Below are 21,577 nucleotides of genomic sequence, written 5' to 3'. Positions count from 1 at the left end.
AGCAGCAGCACTACTCCTCACAATACAAGATGAGCTCGGTTAGAGAAAGTGATACGAATGGAAGGTTTCAGCCACTTCCTGTGGACGGAGAAAAAACGTTCTGTTTTTTTTTTTTTGCAGAGGAGTACATTAGGGTTTAGTTCCTGTCAACAACTACTAAAATGTATGCAGTTAGGACTAAGTAACTGCTTTAGGTACACTTAATAGACAAGATTTGATACAGTGGGCCTGCGATGAAATGGCGACTTGTCCAGGGTGTACCCCGCCTTCTCTCCCGAATACAGCTGGGATAGGCTCCAGCACCCCCGCGACCCCGAAAGGGACAAGCGGTAGGAAATGGAGGGATGGATGGATACAGTGGGTCAAGTAAGGAATCCATCAAAAATTGGACCAGACTTCTTTGTTAGTATCAACCAAAAAGACCAGTTCTGGCTTTGGTTTCATGGATATTTTTAGTAACATTTTAGGTCAACTGAAGGCTAACCGAGGAAGACTTTCAGTTGACTTGCTCGGAAAAGACGTCAAGACATAGGAAGTAAAGGGTGGATTCATTTTGTATGTGAGTAACACCTGAAGTCCACTACATCTGACTCTAATCCGCACTTATAAATGATAAATGCCACCTTTCATATTAGGTCCTTTTCCCCCGCAGGGAATTTTTCAGGAACTTTCCCTTTTGCCTGGATAATAAAAGTTCACCCAAAAGTTTCCAACAAAAACTACCGGGGTAATTTAGTTCTCTAGGAACTATTTGTTGTGCCTTGAGCAAGGATTTGACCCCAGGATGCAGAGACAGGAAAAGTTGAATCACAAAAAATAGTCTTTAATAAGTATAAAAACGGATAACTCAAGGCGATGGGGCAAAAGTGCACACCATGGAAATAACTAAACTGAAGAAGGACTCGCGATGGTCAGCAAAAAGGTTCCAAAGAAAGCTTCACTCAATTACTGAGGAACTAGGTAAAAAAAACACCAGAGGTAAGGATTGATGATAAAAAAGAGAAAGCACGTACCGAGTATATTGGAAGCAAGTCGGGCATGAGCGTATGAAGAGCACAGGTGTCATTAACCGGCAAGGAGCAGCTGACTGTGATGGCCTTATATAGTGCCGGGTAGCGATTAGTCGCAGGTGTGCCTCACTGGAACTAATGGGCAGAGGAGAAACTAACACACAAGGCAACAAGGAGAAGACAGTAAAAATTACAAAAACACAACACTATTATTGGTTTCTTGCCAGCGAGGTGGTATTTTGGGGGGGTGTTCCTAAAAATAATTTTTCGAACACACGACCGCCATTACGAGGATGACTTGTTCATTTTCCATTTCTTGTATATTTCTATACAACAAACTTGACAACGGAGAGAAAGAAGAGCAAAAGGAACTTTCGTCTTGGAGGAACTTTTGTGTGGCATCTTTGTGCTGACGCATGCTTATCAGTGAAACTATCTTGCAATGTTTTTACTTAGCCATACTGTTTAAACTATACGCTGTTAATGCTGTTTATTATGTTTTTACAAACTTCAATTTGGTACTGCGAGAAGTGGACATACTCTTTGACACATATTTACATTGAAATATAAAGTATTCAGCCTAACTCAAAGTGGCGACCTCAGCTGTAGTAGTCAGTGATACTCCATTTGTGTAGTTAGTAGACTCAACCCGAGTGAACAGAATGCTAATGCTAACAAGCCATTGCTAAATCCGATTTGTTTGTTTCGTGTCCGTGGCTAAAACATTGACATCTATTATTAATATATAGTTAATAAAATCTGAAATGGACCATAAAGACTCGCCTGACCCTCATGAATTCATCATTTACTGAGGGCACAACTTTCTCACTGTTGGACATGGAGGACGAAAACCTGACTTTTTAAGTAGAGTTTAATACACTTTGTTTTTTAAATCATATTGTTTCGTATATGATAGTGTTGTAACGATACCAATATTTTGGTCCTGGTACTAAAATTCTTTCGATACTTTTCGGTACTTTCCTAAATAAATGGGACCACAAAAAAATGTCAATATTGGCTTTATTTTAACAAAAAATCTTGGAGTACATTAAACGATTGATTGATTGAAACTTTTATTAGTAGATTGCACAGTCCAGTACATATTCCGTACAATTGACCACTAAATGGTAACACCCGAATAAGTTTTTCAACTTGTTTAAGTCTGGATCCACGTAAATCAATTAATGGAACATATGTTTCTTATTGCAGTTAATTCCCTGAATAAAATAGTGAACATAATAGACAACATTTCTTTTAATAGTATAAACAAACAAAGGCTCCTAATAAGTCTGCTGACATATGCAGTAACATATTGTCATTTATCATTCTATTATTTTGTCAACATTATTAAGGACAAATGGTAGAAAATGAATCATTTACTGTTAATATCTGCATACTTTGTCTTTTAACATGTTCTGTCCACATTTCTGTTAAAATAACCACTTATTCTTTTGTTGTTTGATACTTTACATTAGTTTTAGATGATACCACAAATGTGGGTATCAATCCAATAACAAGTAGTCACAGGATCATATATTGGTCATATTCAAAGTCCTCATGTGTCCAGGGACATATGTCCTGAGTTTTTAAACATAATATACATTTGAAAAATACAAAAGAAGATGTTCTGATGCCAAAAAATATCGACGTAATCGTAGTAGTATTGACTAGAGACGCTACTGTACTTTGTATCATTACAGTGGATGTTAGGTGTCAATCCACCAATGCCGTTTGTTTACATTTTGATTGCTGGTGAGCTATGGTGTGTAGTGAACCATGTTTAGCTATTCCTCGCCCTGCAGGGATGATACTTGTAAGAAACTTACTTTATTTGTCGCCATGGAGACCAGGATTAGTTATTTAGAAGTCGATAAAACACTGCCAATGGCGGATGGACATTAGTCGCTAGCTAGCTAGCCATGGCTTAAAGCACATCTTCTTGAGGGCGTTTCAGTGTTATAACTTCACCTTTATCGTTAGTTTTTAAGCCAAAATGCGTCCGTTCTCCCTTTTCTGTCTACACACTGTCTGCTTGTAAGTACTCTGTGATTGTGTGCTACCGAACATAATCCTCTGCTCGTAAACCAGCAATGACACGACGTCACTTTGACGCGGGCGCGGGTGAGTGGTGGACCGGTACGTTTCAGAGACGATATAGTACTGAAAAATATTCATTAGTATCGCGTAACTTTACTAATACCAGTATACCGTACAACTTTAGTATATGATTGATTTGTATTTAATTTACTAACTTAATGGTAAAAGAAACATAACCTAATATTGTATGTTTATTTACATGGTAGAAATATACAAAACCACTCAGCCATATGTCATCAGCCTGATTTTTATTAACTTCCCTGAACTGTGAAATGCGTTGGAGACAAAAATCACAAACTTCTAGAGCAGCGATGTCAAACGTACGGTCCATGGGCCGGATTAGGCCTGCGGACAGGTTTTAGCCAGCCCGCGGGATGACTTCGATGAGTAAATAAATTAGCCAAAATTTTTGAATGAAAGAAACTGCTGTTCTAAATGTGTTTACTAGATATTGAAATAGCAATTATTTGTATCTTTGTAGATGATGCTACATAGATTAAAAAAAAAAAAAAAAAATGTTAGTGCACCGAGGAAAATGAGGAAACTACATAAATAACATCCTGTAATTCGATTTTGATATTTTATCTTGATAGATTGAAAGTTAACACCAATGAGTTGACTGATGAACATTATCACATAATTCATTCAGAAACTATAAATAACGACAAATGAAGGTCGAAAAGTATTAACCGCAACATGTATGTGTTAAAAAAACAACCAATAACATTATGATTTGTAAATTTTCAGAATGTGCTTGTTGTGTTTTTAAACAAAGAAAACAATATGAAGTTGTCTTTATTTATAAGTTATTGTACCGTGATTTTACCAGTCAGGCCCACATGGGAGTAGACTTTTCTCCATGTGGCCCCTGATCTAAAATGAGTTTGACACCCCCGTTCTAGATGAACCTTTAGTTTCAGGAACCAATAGTTCCTGAACATATAGTAGAAAAGGGTCTAATATAAACAAGTCAGGAGAGTCAGTTAAGTCTTTATCTTTCGCGGTTACTGGTTATCCCCTAAACTCCATGTGGCTCTGCTCATGCAGGGAAGAAAGAAGTGAGTTGTGTGGCTGCGGCGTAATTCACAATGGGACCTTCTCCTTTCTTTTCACTCCGCCACCACCTTGATTCCATTTGAGTGACGTGACCACAAAGAGACCTCTCAGCCTCCCGACTAATGGGCCCCCTTCCCTTCCCTCAAAACTTCCTCACCGGGATGATCAGCTGGATCCATCATGTTCCCTCTTTCCGACCTCAGGCGGCAATGCTGCATCAGCAGCATCCCCCCTGCCAAAAATACCCCCTTTACATCCCTTCTTTTGACCACCACTACCAAACAACTGCCTGATTAATAGGAACCAGGTTGCCCTTGGTGACACTTAATTCCTGAGAGCCACAGTATCAGCAGGAATCTTTTTTGTCTTAATGGGACAATGGACATGGATCTGCATCTATTGTTGGTAGGTTTGACCCCGCCCCCACCAGAAAACCTGGCTGACTGAGAAAAGTGACAGTAAATTTGAATGAAGAGTCGAAGCCACCGTGCTGCAGACAGATGGAGGGTATGCGGGGGATGCTTCATTAGGAAACTCGGACTTAAGTCTCTTTGTATTCAACCTTTCACAGGCTTATCAGTTCCACTTTCTCAAGCCTTACGCTGGTCACAGCATATTAATAACGCGGTAGAGGAATAATTAGCACCAACCTTGCTTGAGAATGGATCTAAATGTCCAAATAATGACATCTATAAAAAGAGTGGGTGTCAGGATTGGTCAAAAATAGGACTCACATGCAGAGTAGGGAACCATCCGGCAGGCTTTTATTTTGAGTAATATTTTTCACCTCCTGAGTCAGGGAAATACAACATCGGCTATAATCTGACAACTAGGCAAAATGGTTCCACAAAAAAGGAACAACCGAAAATGACTACGAAAGGAGGAAACAAAAAAATATCAATAGTGAACTATTCTTAGCACAAAATATAACTATGAAATATGAGATAGGCGCCATCGCCCCCCGCGACCCCGAAAGGGAATAAGCGGTAGAAAATGGATGGATGGATGGATATATCAATAAGAAAAAAACGCTCCAAAATGAGGGGGAAACATCCATCCATTTTCTACCACTTATTCCCTTTTTTGGGGTCGCGGGGGGCGCTGGCACCTATCTCAGCTACAATCGGGCGGAAGGCGGGGTACACCCTGGACAAGTCGCCACCTCATCGCAGGGCCAACACAGATAGACAGACAACATTCACACTCACATTCACACACTAGGGCCAATTTAGTGTTGTCAAACAACCTATCCTATAAGGGGGAAACAATGGGCTATAAAACTTCTTCACTGTTTCTGATCCACAAAAATACTTAACAAAACGTCACTCAAAAAATAGAGGAAAAAGAAGAACTGTAAGAATAAACTGAAACTCACCACTTTGGCTGCAAAACTATATAACCAAAAATCACTCTGCTTAGGAGGAGAAAAGGAAACTCCAAATACCACCAAGGTAATTTAGGATCGGGATACTCAGAAGCGAGACGAGACAAGCCTAGGACACAAGGCTTGAAATGTACGAGACAACGAGACATTCTGGCACAGAACAAAGGGAGGCGTGGGCTTATAAGACACATGGGGGTGATGGGAAACAAGTGGAAACGATCAGGGATGACGTCAGACTGATGACACTAAAGGGAGGGCAAGAGACCTAAAATGAGAGGAGAGGTACTTTTCAAACTAAAACATGAAATTCAAAAAACCAAAAAACCAAAGACAAGACATACTTCACCGCTGTGTGACAGTGGGCAGACACGATCAGCAACAATGGAAGACCACAGGGATGCTAAAGCTTTTCAAAAAGAGATGAGCTAATGAATAGTAAGATATTCGGATGTATTCAACATTTTTCATTTCAGTCCTGTCCAGTGAAGGTCTCTGCATGTTTTTTTTCAAAAGTGGGGCTAGAAGTTAAGTTAAAAGTTAAAGTACCAATGATTGTCACACACACACTAGGTGTGGTGAAATTTGTCCTCTGCATTTGACCCATCCTCTTGATCACCCCTGGGAAGTGAGGGGAGCAGTGGGCAGCAGCGGTGCCACGCCCAGGAATCATTTATGGTGATTCAACCCCCAATTCCAACCCTTGATGCTGAGTGCCAAGCAGGGAGGCAATGAGTCCCATTTTTATAGTCTTTGGTATGACTCGGCCGGGGTTTGAACTCACAACCTACCGATCTCAGGGCGGACACTCTAACCAATAGGCCACTGAGTAGGTGGGTGGGTTCATGGGAAATGGAATTCCTGAATGCGCCCTTGCTTTTATGACAACTACTATGACACGGTATATGACCTAGCAAGTCACAAAACAATCCAAGTGCACTAAAGTCATAAAAGTTCAAATAAAGTCAATGCAGCTGAGAAAGGCTTCAGCACCCCTCCCCCCGCCACCCCAAAAAAGGGACAAGCGGTAGAAAATGGATGGATAACTAAAGGTGCTGCTCACAGTTAAAAGGTTCAAATCAAAAAATATAACACGGACACCACCGGCTAGCTTATGTTACCATTAGCGTTTCAACGGAACATACATTTTTGAAATTGTTTATTTTTCACAATTACTGATTATATTTAACAAAAATCGGTCGGCGGTCTGAGAAATTTGTTTGGCGTTGATGCTTGTCACTTAATACTCCTGCAATACTGGGAGAAAATGCAGATATAATTATTTAGCACGTGCAATGGGATTTATCAACGCTCATTACTGTTTTGAAAGCGCTATTTTGATAGTTCCACACGCGGCTACAGGGACAGTGGATTTTATTCTAACTCGTAATTAAACGTAAATAAAAGTCCGCTTACAGCTCAACCAATGAGAGTTAGTGAAGTGGAGTGAATTATATTTATATAGCGCTTTTTCTCGAGTGACTCAAAGCGCTTTACATAGTGAAACCCAATACCTAAGTTACATTAAAACCAGTGTTCCTGTATTTCGCCCATAAAATTCAATAAATAACTTTTCAAGACGCGCCAACAATACTCCATTTACATTTTGTAACTTGAATATTAACCAAGTATTTGTGATATTGTTTTTATAAGTGCTAAAGCAGACAAACTATTTATAGCGTCGCCGTGATCACTACTGTGTTTGCCCATGTTTACATTTTGGAGTACTCTGCTGCTTTCTCACTTTCTTGCTCCCTGTAAGTTTCTTGTAGATCTGAAATCATGCATCTCACCTGGACAGAAAAGGTCTGAGTAGATACTCCAGCAAGTCAGTACACTTTGACAGCCATTTAGGACCCGAAAATGGTCAGAAAGATACGAAAAGACGATTTGACTGCAAGGGTGATAGTTAAGTTAGGCTCCTCCAAATCAAATTGTTGAGTAATCGACTATTCTAAGACACCACTACCCAAAACACCGGTTAAAAACACTCACTTATGATTCAGGGCGAAACATTGGACTATTCTGTATTGCTTGTAGATGAACTCCAATTTAAATTTAATCACTGAAAAGAACTGGAACATATAGTCTGGAGAAGGGCACCCATCAAACCTGGTGCCAAAATACCTGTCGACAGGCGAAGAAGTCTTGTTGAGAATTACAGTTGGAGAAAATCTAATTTCAGTAAATGCAACAAAATGTTGTGTCACCCAACTTTAGGTTAAAGTATCATTGTGGTTGTTTTTTTAAGTTCTCTTGAACCACAGTTTAAAAACAATGTCTGATTCCCATTGGTTCATCTTCAGTCATTTTGTTTTCTGTAGATTCACTTTTGTCTGTCCCTTGTAGGTGTTTCCTTCTTTGGCATACCAACAATTTCAATCACGTATCTTAGGGCTGGGCGACATTGCCTTTTTTTAATATCGCGATATTTTTAGGCCATATCGCAATATACAATATATATTACGATATTTTGCCTTGGCCTTGAATGAACACTTGATGCATATAATCACAGCAGTATGATGATGATGATTCTATGTGTATACATTAAAACATTCTGCTTCATACTGCATTCATATATGCTACTTTTAAACTTTCATGCAGAGAAGGAAATCACAACAAAGTCAATAGACCAAAATTGTACCCCGAAAGGGAATAAGCGGTAGAAAATGGATGGATGGATGTATTTATTAAAGCTTTTAAGCAACGGCACAAACATTCAAGTCATTTCCAAAACATAAATTGCAAGATTGTCAGAGACATTTTAAGTGTCAAATAAAAATGAGCTGTATAATAGGAAATCAAATAGTATTCGTCCTTCACTATGTGGTATGTTACTAAGGTTATGAAATTTTCTTCATTCTCTAGCGAGCTTTTCAAATCATGCTACATATTAGCAGTTATGCTACTTTTTATAGCAACGCTTTTCCCCCCCACACTTGACAAATTACGGTTGTCTGTTCGACATAATCCCACTTGAAGCGGAATCACCGCCAGACGATGGAAACCCTGCTGTTTTTATTGGGAATGAAGTCTTCCTTCATTTGTTACCAGATCTGCATCATCTTTCTCTCGTACGGCTATGTTAGCAGCTAACGTTAGCCACGCCGCTACGTCTCTGCTCTGCGAGGGCGTGTATGTCACGTATGACGTGACAGTTTGTGACGTATGTAAGCATGTGCGCCTGCTTGTCCGTGAGTGTACGCCCGCAGCTAAAAGTCCTGCGTGAGAACGTATACTCGAATATTACGATATAGTCATTTTCTATATTGCACAGAGACAAACTTGCGATATATCGTGCGTATCGATATATCGCCCAGCCCTAACGTGTCTACTGTTTGGCTCATGCACAACTCATGCCAAACCAATCAGATCCATGCTCTCTTAATCATGTCTAACAGGTAGCTGCTTTCCTTCCATTAGATTTGGAGCGATAAAAAACGCTGGCACGTGGGTTTGAGCTCCATTGATCTTATCAGTTGAGTCAACAAACAGATCCTGGCTGGAATGAATACGGAATTATTTTACATGTTTCTTTTTGGCTGTGCTCGACCAGCAAATGCTCACCCAGGGAGGAGAATTAAATGAGAAAGAGAGAGATAATGACCTCCCCACTGCAACAGCAGAACGCCGAGTCCTCGCAGCGGAGGCCTGGGTCTTGGTCACCGTAGCCTTGGACAACAGTCTGTGAGGGCCGATGGAAAAAGTCCATCAGACGAGCCTCTCCCACACAAAGCTTGGCAGCGTCGAAACGAGCTGACCTTGTGTTCCATTGAGAGAGAAAGCGGGAAAGTGAATTGTCCTGCTTAGGGACGCCAGATTTAACAGCAATCTACTGCATGTTGGCAGGAGTGACAATGCTGCAACTAAGAGTGTTCCCAGCTGACTAAATATACGGCAATGGTTTTCGAACTCATAAAGTCATAACATGAAATAATGAGACCTTAAAACACGCTGACGATACCTTGGCTGTAGTGAAAAGGAGGACAGCCTATCAATTAATGGTGGACCAGCATGCATCAGGGCAGACAATGGCGAGAAGTTGTGTTCATAGTGTGTGTCTGTGGGCAACAATTGCTGTTATAGATTATAATCCTGTTTGCTAAATATTGACATGTAATAAAACATGGACAAACTTGATAGTGCACGCAAAGCTGATTTACCGTGCTTGTGCATTGAGGATTGTGTCCCTTAAATGCAGTAGTGGGAGGTGCATTTCCCACCTCGGCCTTCAGTAATATCCAATTTAGTCTAATCCGACTTCAATAAATACCTCTCAATATACCATAATTTATGTCGCCACATAAATTAACCTCAAAAACACCCTTGCGCACTGCTGGGCATTGAATCAACTAAATTTGTCACTAGTGTACAAAAATAACTGTAAAAAACATTGAATGAGGAAAAAATATATTTAAACTCACTATACCGTTCGTAGTTTTGTCGATTTGAGTGGAAGTGGCAGGCAAACCGTGATATTTGCCACCTAATCAATGTTATGCTCTGCTACTCTGTAAGTTAAAAAAGTGAGTACCACTGATTTCTCCGCTGGCCGGGTCTGGCTCCGGTGCCTCTTTCTGCTTTCGTAAATTACAACTGATTGGATACCTGGGAGTGACAAGTGAGGGAACCCAATCACAGTCACGTTCAACATACTCTGAACAACTTGTGATCTGATCGGCTATTGCAACTGTCTGTTAATTGAATGTCCTCCGTTCGTTAAACTTCACAGCCGCCGTTAATGTTGGGTCGGAAGGCCTCCGGCAGAATTGATACGGCGCTGGCAACAAGCTAGCTGAATTCTGATTGGATAAAAACTTTTACTTAACAGAGCAACGCTGGAGCCTATTATATACTTTTGTGTGTTTATGGAAAGGCAATTTAAAATAAAATTAACTGTTATTAATGAATGATCTTTATTTTATGTTAGGCCAGCAGAGAAGGCCATGATGGCACACCACTGCTTCAATGAGAAAAGTGGCTCACGCAATCCATTTAGTGTGTTTGACTTCATGTACTGTACAGTGTTGGGCAGTAGCTCGCTACAAATAGCTTAACTACATTTCCTAGTGGCGTGGCAGTAGTTACGCTACTTTTTGAATCACTAGTAATTCCCGTAGCTTAACTATTTTCACACCCCGACTTAAACAAATTGAAAAACTTATTCGGGTGTTACCATTTAGTGATCATTTGTAAGGAATATGACCTGTACTCTGCAATCTGCTAATAAAAGTCTCAATCAATCAATCAAAAACCCATGTAAAGAGGTAGCTTACATCAAAGCTACAAGCTACAAAGAAGGAAAATGGACGGTAAATCCACAGAGGGACAGAAAATATGGAGAAAATCTATGATGATTGGTTGGTTTGAGTTAAGTTAAAGTTAAAGTACCAATGATTGTCAAACACACACTCGGTGTGGTGAAATTTGTCCTCTGCAATTTACCCATCCCCTTGATCACCCCCGGGGAGGTGAGGGTAGCAGTAGGTATAATGAATCACGCTTGGTTAAGGTTAGGTCGAAACATTACGGACTTGGCAATCAGAGGCAAAATAAGAAGAAAAAACTATAACAGACACACACACACACATACAACAAGGAAAGCTTTAAGCTGATGACTCAAAAAAACAATAGAAACATACTTAAAGATGGATCTCCTTGGCCACATTTAGACACATTCATGCGCTTTAAGAAAACAATGCCCAAAACCTTAGTTTTTAATTGTTTACTCTGTAAACCAACTACCAAACAAATGAATAATGAGGGCTGTGAGACGCTAATACACAAAGAACCCCAAGTCCTCTTATGTTTGTATCATCATGGCTAGAAGAACACACATGCTAACGTTAGCTTACAATGCTGCGGAACCTCAGCAGTGTTCGTGCTCTATAGTCCCCTTTTTTGCCGTAGTGGACTGTTTTCTTTCCCCCTCGGTCTTTTCTCAAAAGAATGGCCCCGTTCTTCTCCAATATTTTTGTCGGTCGTCGTGTTTGTTCCCAACGAGGTGAGTAGAGCGGGTACTGTTACCATGAATTGATTAACGTTGACCCCGACTTAAATAAGTTGAAAAACTAATTCGGGTGTTACCATTTAGTGGTTAATTGTACGGAATATGTACTGAACTGTGCAATCCGCTAATAAAAGTCTCGATCAATCAATAAAACTGATAAATGGAAAAGCAATATTAGCAAAATCGGGCCCCTAAGCAAAATTGTATTTTTGAGGCCCTACTCAATACAACATTTTTTCACACTTTTTTATTTTTGGCATGCCAAAGGTGTGCCCCAGGAGGCGCTGGGGTGTTATGGTAAGGTAGGATATATCTTTTTTTGATGCATCTGGAATGATCCACACTAAAGAAAATGCAAGTTGCAAGGGTTTTTTTTTCATAAAGATGTGGGGTTTCCTCTACATGTAATTGATCGTAGCGCTGCGCCACAACAAAATAAAAGCCGGAAAACCTAAAAAACAAGGATATTTTACGTGAAAACAAATGTAGGTAATATATTGTATAAATGTGTATATATAGCCTATTGTTTGCACACCATTTACTAATGATGCACCGAAAATTCAGCCACTGAAGAAAGTCTTTAATCATTGAAACAGCACTGCAGAAACGGAATGTTGTGAATACGTAAGCAAGACGCTTGCGATTGTGTGGAGCAGAGGCAGCATGTCTGTGATGTGGATGTACAAACCCTGTTTCCATATGAGTTGGGAAATTGTGTTAGATGTAAATATAAACAGAATAAATAAATAAATAAATGGGTTGTACTTGTATAGCGCTTTTCTACCTTCAAGGTACTCAAAGCGCTTTGACACTACTTCCACATTTACCCATTCACACACACATTCACACACTGATGGAGGGAGCTGCCATGCAAGGCGCCAACCAGCACCCATCAGGAGCAAGGGTGAAGTGTCTTGCTCAGGACACAACGGACGTGACGAGGTTGGTTCTAGGTGGGATTTGAACCAGTGACCCTCGGGTTGCGCACGGCCACTCTCCCTCTGCGCCACGCACAATGATGTGCAAATCATTTTCAACCTATATTCAATTGAATGCACTACACAGACAAGATATTTGATGTTCAAACTCATGAACCTTTTTTTTTTTGCAAATAATAATTACCTTAGAATTTTATGACTGCAAAACGTGCCAAAGTAGTTGGGAAAGGGCATGTTCACCACTGTGTTACATCACCTTTTCTTTTAACAACACTCAATAAACGTTTGGGAACTGAGGAAACTAATTGTTGAAGCTTTGAAAGGGGAATTCTTTCCCATTCTTTTTTTATGTAGCGCTTCAGTCGTTCAACAGTCCGGGGTCTCCGCTGTCGTATTTCACGCTTCATAATGCGCCACACGTTTTCGATGGGAGACAGGTCTGGACTGCAGGCGGGCCAGAAGAGTACCCGCACTCTTTTATTACGAAGCCACGCTGTTGTAACACATGCTGAATGTGGCTTGGCATTGTCTTGCTGAAATAAGCAGTGGTGTCCATGATAATGTTGCTTGGATGACAACATATGTTGTTCCAAAACCTGTATGGACCATTCAGCATTAATGGTGCCTTCACAAATGTGTAAGTTACCCATGCCTTGGGCACTAATACACCCCCATACCATCACAGATGCTGGCTTTTGAATTTTGCGCCTATAACAATCCAGATGTTTTTTTTTTCTCTTTGTTCCGGAGGACGCCATGTCCACAGTTTCCAAATAAAATTTGAAATATGGATTTGTCAGCCCACGAAACACTTTTCCACTTTGCATCAGTCCATCTTAGATGAGCTCGGGCCCAGCGAAGCCAGGGGCTTTTCTGGGTGTTGTTGTAAATAGGTTTGGCTTTGCATAGTAGAGTTTTAACTTGCACTTACAGATGTAGGGACCAAATCTGGTTACTGACAGTGGTTTTATGAAGTGTTCCTGAGCCAGTGTGGTGATGTCCTTTACACACTGATGTCGGTTTTTGATGCAGTACTGCCTGAGGGATCAAAGGTCTGTATTATCATCGCTTACGTGCAGTGATTTCACCAGATTCTCTGAACCTTTTGATGATGTTACGGAAAGTAGATGGTAAAATCCCTAAATTCCTTGCAATAGGTCATAAAGAAATGTTCTAAAACTGTTCGACAATTTGCTTACAAAGTGGTGACCCTCGCCCCATCCTTGTTTGTGAATTACTTAGCATTTCATGGAAGCTGCTTTTATACCCAATCATGGCACCCACCTGTTCCCAATTAGCCTGCACACCTGTGGGATGTTCCAAATAAGTGTTTGATGAGTATTCCTCACCTTTCCCAACTTCTTTGTCACGTGTTGCTGGCATCAAATTCTAAAGTTAATAATTATTTGCAAAAAAAAAAAAAGTTTATCAGTTTGAACATCACATATGTTTTCTTTGTGGCATATTCAACTGAATATGGGTTGAAAATGATTTGCAAATCATTGTATTACGTTTATATTTACATCTAACACAATTTCCCAACTCATATGGAAACGGGGTTTGTACTTAAACCTGTACAAGATATACTCCCAGACAGCGATCTACAAAACGTGCAATGTGCGAATATTAAGAGGACGGTGGTGCTCTTTCAAGGAGAGTACAGCTGGAGCGGCAGCACAAAGCAAGTGTGGCATCAGGCCCTCTGCAGCTCTCGCTATCCATCGCTGTCATCTCTAAACACGAGTACAGACTCCAGTAACACCAAAAAAAAATGTTGGATTTGTTGCTAGCCATTTTTAACAAATAACAATACACTAGAAGGATTGGAGAAGAGTCTAGAAATGATACAAGAAAAAATATATGTTAATACTCATTACTAATAACACATATTTGTTTTTCAATGTACAGATTTACTTTTTTTTTCAGCCCTTTTAAATAAAATATACGCATCAGCGTCAATTTGCAAATTATTTGATGGCGTTATATTGACCACGCAACACCGCGCCATTAGCCATGCTCTCAGCACCACGGGTACATTGACAATCTGAGGGAAACCCTGGGATGTACCTTATACTGTATACACCATATTGCCAAAAGTATTTGGCCACCTGCCTTGACTCACATATGAACTTGAAGTGCCATCCCATTCCTTACCCTTAGGGTTGCAGCTTTTACAGCTTTAACTCTTCTGGGAAGGCTGTCTACAAGGTTGCAGAGTGTGTTTATAGGAATTTTCCACCATTCTTCAGAATTACCATCGAGTTAGAGCATTTTGAAAAGTGAAACCTTACTGTACTTGTTTTCTATTAGGCATACTTTGTTGGCATGGGAAAATGGAACAGTGTGTAGAGCCAGTCTACTTACTGTAAGTGATTGTTTGCCTGCCAAGTGTTGGAGCCGGCCGACTCTTCAAGCAGACGTGACATCAGGCGTAACAAAGGTATCGAAATACGGCAACATTTGATTTCATATGAATAAATACCTGGTAGTACAGACAGAATTCAGTCAGTGCCCATCAAAGTACCACATTTTGTACCCCATGTCTAAATTGTAGTGATGTGTTAGCACTAGCATCAGTACTAATGTCAATATTCAGAGATGTGTACAATGTTCATAACAAAATAATCAAACGAAGCACCGATATGATTCAGTTTAAGAGACTGTTCAAACTACAAGTGTTCACAAAGTACACAGAACAATCAATCAATCAATCAATGTTTATGTATATAGCCCTAAATCACCAGTGTCTCAAAGGGCTGCACAAACCACAACGACATGCTCGGTAGAGCCCACATAAGGGCAAGGAAAACTCACCCCAGTGGGACGTCGGTGACAGTGACAATGATGACTAGGAAAAACCTTGGCGAGGACCGAAAGTCCAATCCATAGTGGATCTAACATAACCGTGAGAGTCCAGTCCAAAGTGGATCTAATATAGTAGCGAGAGTCCCGTCCAAAGTGGAGCCAACAGGAAACCATCCCAAGCGGAGGCGGATCAGCAAGAATTAAAAAGAACATCTTGAACCCTTTCTCCCCCCCCCCTTTTTTTTTTGAGACAAAGATTATTTATGTATTTAATATGTGTATGTTTACTGTGGTACATTATTTATTCATTATTTATTTGTTCATTGTTCTGTTACAGAGAACAAGGAAATTGGATACAATTGGTATGGTATGAAAAGGGGTAGGATTAAATAAGCTCTGCTTCTTCCTACTCCTTTTCAGACATGCTGTAATGAAACGACTAGAACTGTGGGATGCATAACATTGTATTGTATGCATGTTCGAAAGAAACTGAACTGAAAAAACCCCCCCAAAAAAACATAAAAATATTGCTGTTCAAGGCAGCACACTAAAATGATAAATATCTTTTTGTAATTGGTTACTAAATTGTGCACGAATTAGATTTGTTTTTACGAGTCAGGGAGTGTTTATCTGAGTGCAATAAAATCCGACACTGGTAGGCAAAACAATGAGCGAACACCTGAAAGACGTTCTTATCCAGCTGGTGGCACAGCACAGAGTGTACTCTTACTAAAAAATAAAAAAAAATGCACGCGTTCCCTACTTGAGGGGTGGAGGGGGGGTTTCGACTGGCATCTGTGCATAAATGGGAGGAAGGAGGTGAGTGAATATACGACAGAACATCCTGTGAGAACACGTTGTTCTGTAACAGTACTGTGTGAGAGGAACTCACCGCTGGACGTTTTCCATGTTTTCAATGGCAAGAGTGAGGATAATATGACTGAGTGCCCTTCATGAGCTAACATGGCTGCGATGATGACGTGAAGCACAATCCTTAACAGAGAAGAGTTTGAACCTTTATCCTTCTCTCATTTAGGCAGCAGGCAAACCCTCCTTCACCTGGATATGCCATTACACACTCCCCTTTGACCTTCGTTTTGGACACGCTTGGCTGACGGACGACGCAACGGGTCGTTACGGTAAAAGTTCCATTCGTTTTCGTCAGAGAGTTATTTCCACTTTGATCCCCAAAGGTGGCATGGGGGAGGGGTCACCAATGTGGTGCCCGCAAGCACCAGGCAGCCCGTAAGGACCAGATGAGTAGCCCGCTGGCCTGTTCTAAAAATAGCTCAAATAGCAGCACTTACTAGTGAGCTGCCTCTATTTTTTTAATTTTATTTATTTACTAGCAAGCTGGTCTCGCTTCGCTCGACATTTTTAATTCTAAGAGAGACACAACTCAAATAGAATTTGAAAATCCAAGAAAATATTTTAAAGACTTGTTTAAATAAATGTATTTATTGTTTTTACTTTGCTTCTTATAGCTTTCAGAAAGACAATTTTAGAGAAAAAATACAACCTTAAAAATGATTTTAAGATTTTTAAACACATATACCTTTTTACCTTTTAAATTTATTCCTCTTCTTTCCAGACAATTTAAATCAATGTTCAAGTATTTTTATTTTTTTTTTATCGTAAAGAACAAATACATTTTAATTTATTTCTTCATTTTAGCTTCTGTTTTTTCGACGAAGAATATTTGTGAAATATTTCCTCAAACTTATGATTAAAATTCAAAAAAAATATTCTGGCAAATCTAGAAAATCTGTAGAATCAAATTTAAATCTTATTTCAAAGTCTTTTGAATTTCTTTTAAAATTTTTGTTGTGGAAAATCTAGAAGAAATAAGGATTTGTCTTTGTTAGAAATATAGCTTGGTCCAATTTGTTATATATTCTAACAAAGTGCAGATTGGATTTTAACTTATTTAAAATATGTCATCAACATTCTAAAATGAATCTTAATCAGGAACAATTACTAATGATGTTCCATAATTAATTTTTTTTTTTTTCAAAAAGATTCGAATTAGCTAGTTTTTATTTTTTATTTTTTTGGTTGAATTTTGAATTTTAAAGAGTCGAAATTGAAAATAAACTATGTTTCAAAATTTTATTGTATTTTTTGGTGTGTTTTTTTCTCTTTTAAACCGTTCAATTAAGTGTTTTTTTCATCATTTATTCCCTACAAAAAACCTTCCGTAAGAGAAAAAAAAAGGTACGACGGAATGACAGACAGAAATACCCAGGTAAATTGAGCAAATTGGCTATTTCTGGCAATTTATTTAAGTGTGTATCAAACTGGTAGCCCTTCGCATTAATCAGTACCCAAGAAGTAGCTCTTGGTTTCAAAAAGGTTGGTGACCCCTTGCATGGGGTGTGCAGAACAGGAAGTAGCAAGAGTGCAGAACCTCATCTTCCCCAATAGAGCTCTTCCTGGGTCAAGCTGCCACCATGATGTAAGCCTAACTGTACAGGCGATGTTCAATCAAAAAAAGCCAAAGAAACAGAAAAACACATGTAATGGATGCTAAATAAGTACACATGAAGTAAGGAGTGCAGGCATCATGTTATATGCATTCGTGGAGACACAAACACTCATTTTCTTTGGACACGTTCTTTTTGTCTCATTAGCCGCGCCACTGCATATGACACAAACTACCTTCCTGGTCTAAAATGTTCCTATCATCCATCATTCAAAGGCTTTTAAGTCTTTAAATATTTTTTTCTGATCTAGTACGTCCAAATAACATTTAAGGCCATGTCTACTCTTAAGTCGTTTAACCCCTTAAATGATAAATGAAATAAATAAATGGGTTGTCGATAACAAACACCATGTTCAAACATAAGGGTGTCCATATGTGCACTTGGCACCAGGACACCCTAGGCCGCAGTTCCATGATCGACTTTGTAGTTGTGTCATCGGATTTGCGGCCTTATGTTTTGGACACTCGGGTGAAGAGAGGGGCGGAGCTTTCTACCGATCACCACCTGGTGGTGAGTTGGCTGCGATGGTGGGGGAGGATGCCGGACAGACCTGGCAGGCCCAAGCGCATTGTGAGGGTCTGCTGGGAACGTCTGGCAGAGTCTCCTGTCAGAGAGAGTTTCAATTCACACCTCCGGGAGAACTTTGAACATGTCACGAGGGAGGTGCGGGACATTGAGTCCGAGTGGACCATGTTCCGAACCTCTATTGTCGAGGCGGCTGATTGGAGCTGTGGCCGCAAGGTTGTTGGTGCCTGTCGTGGCGGTAATCCCAGAACCCGTTGGTGGACACCAGCAGTGAGGGATGCCGTCAAGCTGAAGAAGGAGTCCTATCGGCTTCTTTTGGCTCATAGGACTCCGGAGGCAGTGGACGGGTACCGACGGGCCAAGCGGTGTGCAGCTTTAGCGGTCGCGGAGGCAAAAACTCGGACATGGGAAGAGTTCGGGGAAGCCATGGAAAACGACTTCCGGACGGCTTCGAAGCGATTCTGGACCACCATACGGCGCCTCAGGAAGGGGAAGCAGTGCACTATCAACACCGTGTATGGTGCGGATGGTGTTCTGCTGACTTCGACTGCGGATGTTGTGGATCGGTGGAGGGAATACTTCGAAGACCTCCTCAATCCCACCAACACGTCTTTCTTAGAGGAAGCGGTGCCTGGGGAATCTGTAGTGGACTCTCCTATTTCTGGGGTTGAGGTCGCTGAGGTAGTTAAAAAGCTCCTCGGCGGCAAGGCCCCGGGGGTGGATGAGATCCGCCCGGAGTTCCTTAAGGCTCTGGATGCTGTGGGGCTGTCTTGGTTGACAAGACTCTGCAGCATCGCGTGGACATCGGGGGCGGTACCTCTGGATTGGCAGACCGGGGTGGTGGTCCCTCTCTTTAAGAAGGGGGACCGGAGGGTGTGTTCCAACTATCGTGGGATCACACTCCTCAGCCTTCCCGGTAAGGTTTATTCAGGTGTACTGGAGAGGAGGCTTCGCCGGATAGTCGAACCTCGGATTCAGGAGGAACAGTGTGGTTTTCGTCCTGGTCGTGGAACTGTGGACCAGCTCTATACTCTCGGCAGGGTTCTTGAGGGTGCATGGGAGTTTGCCCAACCAGTCTACATGTGCTTTGTGGACTTGGAGAAGGCATTCGACCGTGTCCCTCGGGAAGTCCTGTGGGGAGTGCTCAGAGAGTATGGGGTATCGGAATGTCTTATTGTGGCAGTCCGCTCCCTGTATGATCAGTGTCAGAGCTTGGTCCGCATTGCCGGCAGTAAGTCGGACACGTTTCCAGTGAAGGTTGGACTCCGCCAAGGCTGTCCTTTGTCACCGATTCTGTTCATAACTTTTATGGACAGAATTTCTAGGCGCAGTCAAGGCGTTGAGGGGTTCCGGTTTGGTGGCCACGGGATTAGGTCTCTGCTTTTTGCAGATGATGTAGTCCTGATGGCTTCATCTGGCCGGGATCTTCAGCTCTCACTGGATCGGTTCGCAGCCGAGTGTGAAGCGACCGGAATGAGAATCAGCACCTCCAAGTCCGAGTCCATGGTTCTCGCCCGGAAAAGGGTGGAGTGCCATCTCCGGGTTGGGGAGGAGACCCTGCCCCAAGTGGAGGAGTTCAAGTACCTAGGAGTCTTGTTCACGAGTGGGGGAAGAGTGGATCGTGAGATCGACAGGCGGATCGGTGCGGCGTCTTCAGTAATGCGGACGTTGTATCGATCCGTTGTGGTGAAGAAGGAGCTGAGCCGGAAGGCAAAGCTCTCAATTTACCGGTCGATCTACGTTCCCATCCTCACCTATGGTCATGAGCTTTGGGTCATGACCGAAAGGATAAGATCACGGGTACAAGCGGCCGAAATGAGTTTCCTCCGCCGGGTGGCGGGGCTCTCCCTTAGAGATAGGGTGAGAAGCTCTGCCATCCGGGAGGAGCTCAACGTAAAGCCGCTGCTCCTCCACATCGAGAGGAGCCAGATGAGGTGGTTCGGGCATCTGGTCAGGATGCCACCCGAACGCCTCCCTAGGGATGTGTTTAGGGCACGTCCAGCTGGTAGGAGGCCACGGGGAAGACCCAGGACACGTTGGAAAGACTATGTCTCCCGGCTGGCCTGGGAACGCCTCGGGATCCCCCGGGAAGAGCTAGACGAAGTGGCTGGAGATAGGGAAGTCTGGGCTTCCCTGCTTAGGCTGCTGCCCCCGCGACCCGACCTCGGATAAGCGGAAGATGATGGATGGATGGATGGATGTATAGCGCTTTTCTACCTTCAAGGTACTCAAAGCGCTTTGACACTACTTCCACATTTACCCATTCATACACACATTCACACACTGATGGAGGGAGCTGCCATGCAAGGCGCCAACCAGCACCCATCAGGAGCAAGGGTGAAGTGTCTTGCTCAGGACACAACGGACGTGACGAGGTTGGTACGTGACGAGGTTGGTACTAGGTGGGATTTGAACCAGGGACCCTCGGGTTGCGCACGGCCACTCTCCCACTGCGCCACGCCGTCCCTGAAGAAATGAAGAATGAAGAATTATTTAGCCTAAGCCCCATTTCAGCCACACTAAACCATCGTTTAAAGGCCCACTGAAATGAGATTTTCTTATTTAAACAGGGATAGAAAGTCCGTTCTATGTGTCATACATGATCATTTCGCGATATTGCCATATTTTTGCTGAAAGGATTTAGTAGAGAACATCGACGATAAAGTTCGCAACTTTTGGTGCTGATAAAAAAGCCTTGCCTGTACCGGAAGTAGCAGACGATGACGTCACAAGGGTGAGGCCTCCTCACGTCCTCACATTGTTTATAATGGTAGCCTTCAGCAGCAAGAGCTATTTGGGCCGAGAAAACGACAATTTCCTTATTAATTTGAGCGAGGATGAAAGATTTGTGGATGATGATATTGATAGCGAAGTACTAGAAAGAAAAAAAAAAGGCGATTGCATTGGGACGGATTCAGATGTTTTTAGACACATTTACTAGGATAATTCTGGGAAATCCCTTATCTTTCTATTGTGTTGCTAGTGTTTTAGTGAGATTGAATAGTACCTGATAGTCGGAGGGGTGTGTCCACGGGTGTCTTGAGGCCAGTGTCTGAGGGAAGTCGACGGCAGCTGCATGGACGGCGCAAACTCCACAGATCTCCGGTAAGAGGCGACTTTTTAACACAATTTTCTCATCGAAACCTGCCGGTTGACAAGTGGTCGGGAACCATGTTCGCTTGACCGCTCTGATCCATAGTAAAGCTTCACCTCCGGGAATTTCAAACAAGGAATCACCGTGTGTTTGTGTGGCTAAAGGCTAAAGCTTCCCA

At 41.8% G+C, this 21,577-nt stretch overlaps 1 protein-coding gene across 2 annotated transcripts in view; it reads right to left on the bottom strand.

The window, feature by feature from the left end:
• Window positions 1–21,577, bottom strand: part of greb1l (GREB1 like retinoic acid receptor coactivator) — a 156,414-nt gene that overhangs the window by 92,197 nt on the left and 42,640 nt on the right. The gene's annotated exons all lie outside the window — the stretch shown is intronic.

This window comes from Nerophis ophidion, linkage group LG14, assembly GCF_033978795.1.
Source record: "Nerophis ophidion isolate RoL-2023_Sa linkage group LG14, RoL_Noph_v1.0, whole genome shotgun sequence".
Taxonomy (NCBI): domain Eukaryota; kingdom Metazoa; phylum Chordata; class Actinopteri; order Syngnathiformes; family Syngnathidae; genus Nerophis; species Nerophis ophidion.
Note: the sequence above shows the minus strand (reverse complement) of the source record. Positions and strands in the feature narration are given on the sequence as shown.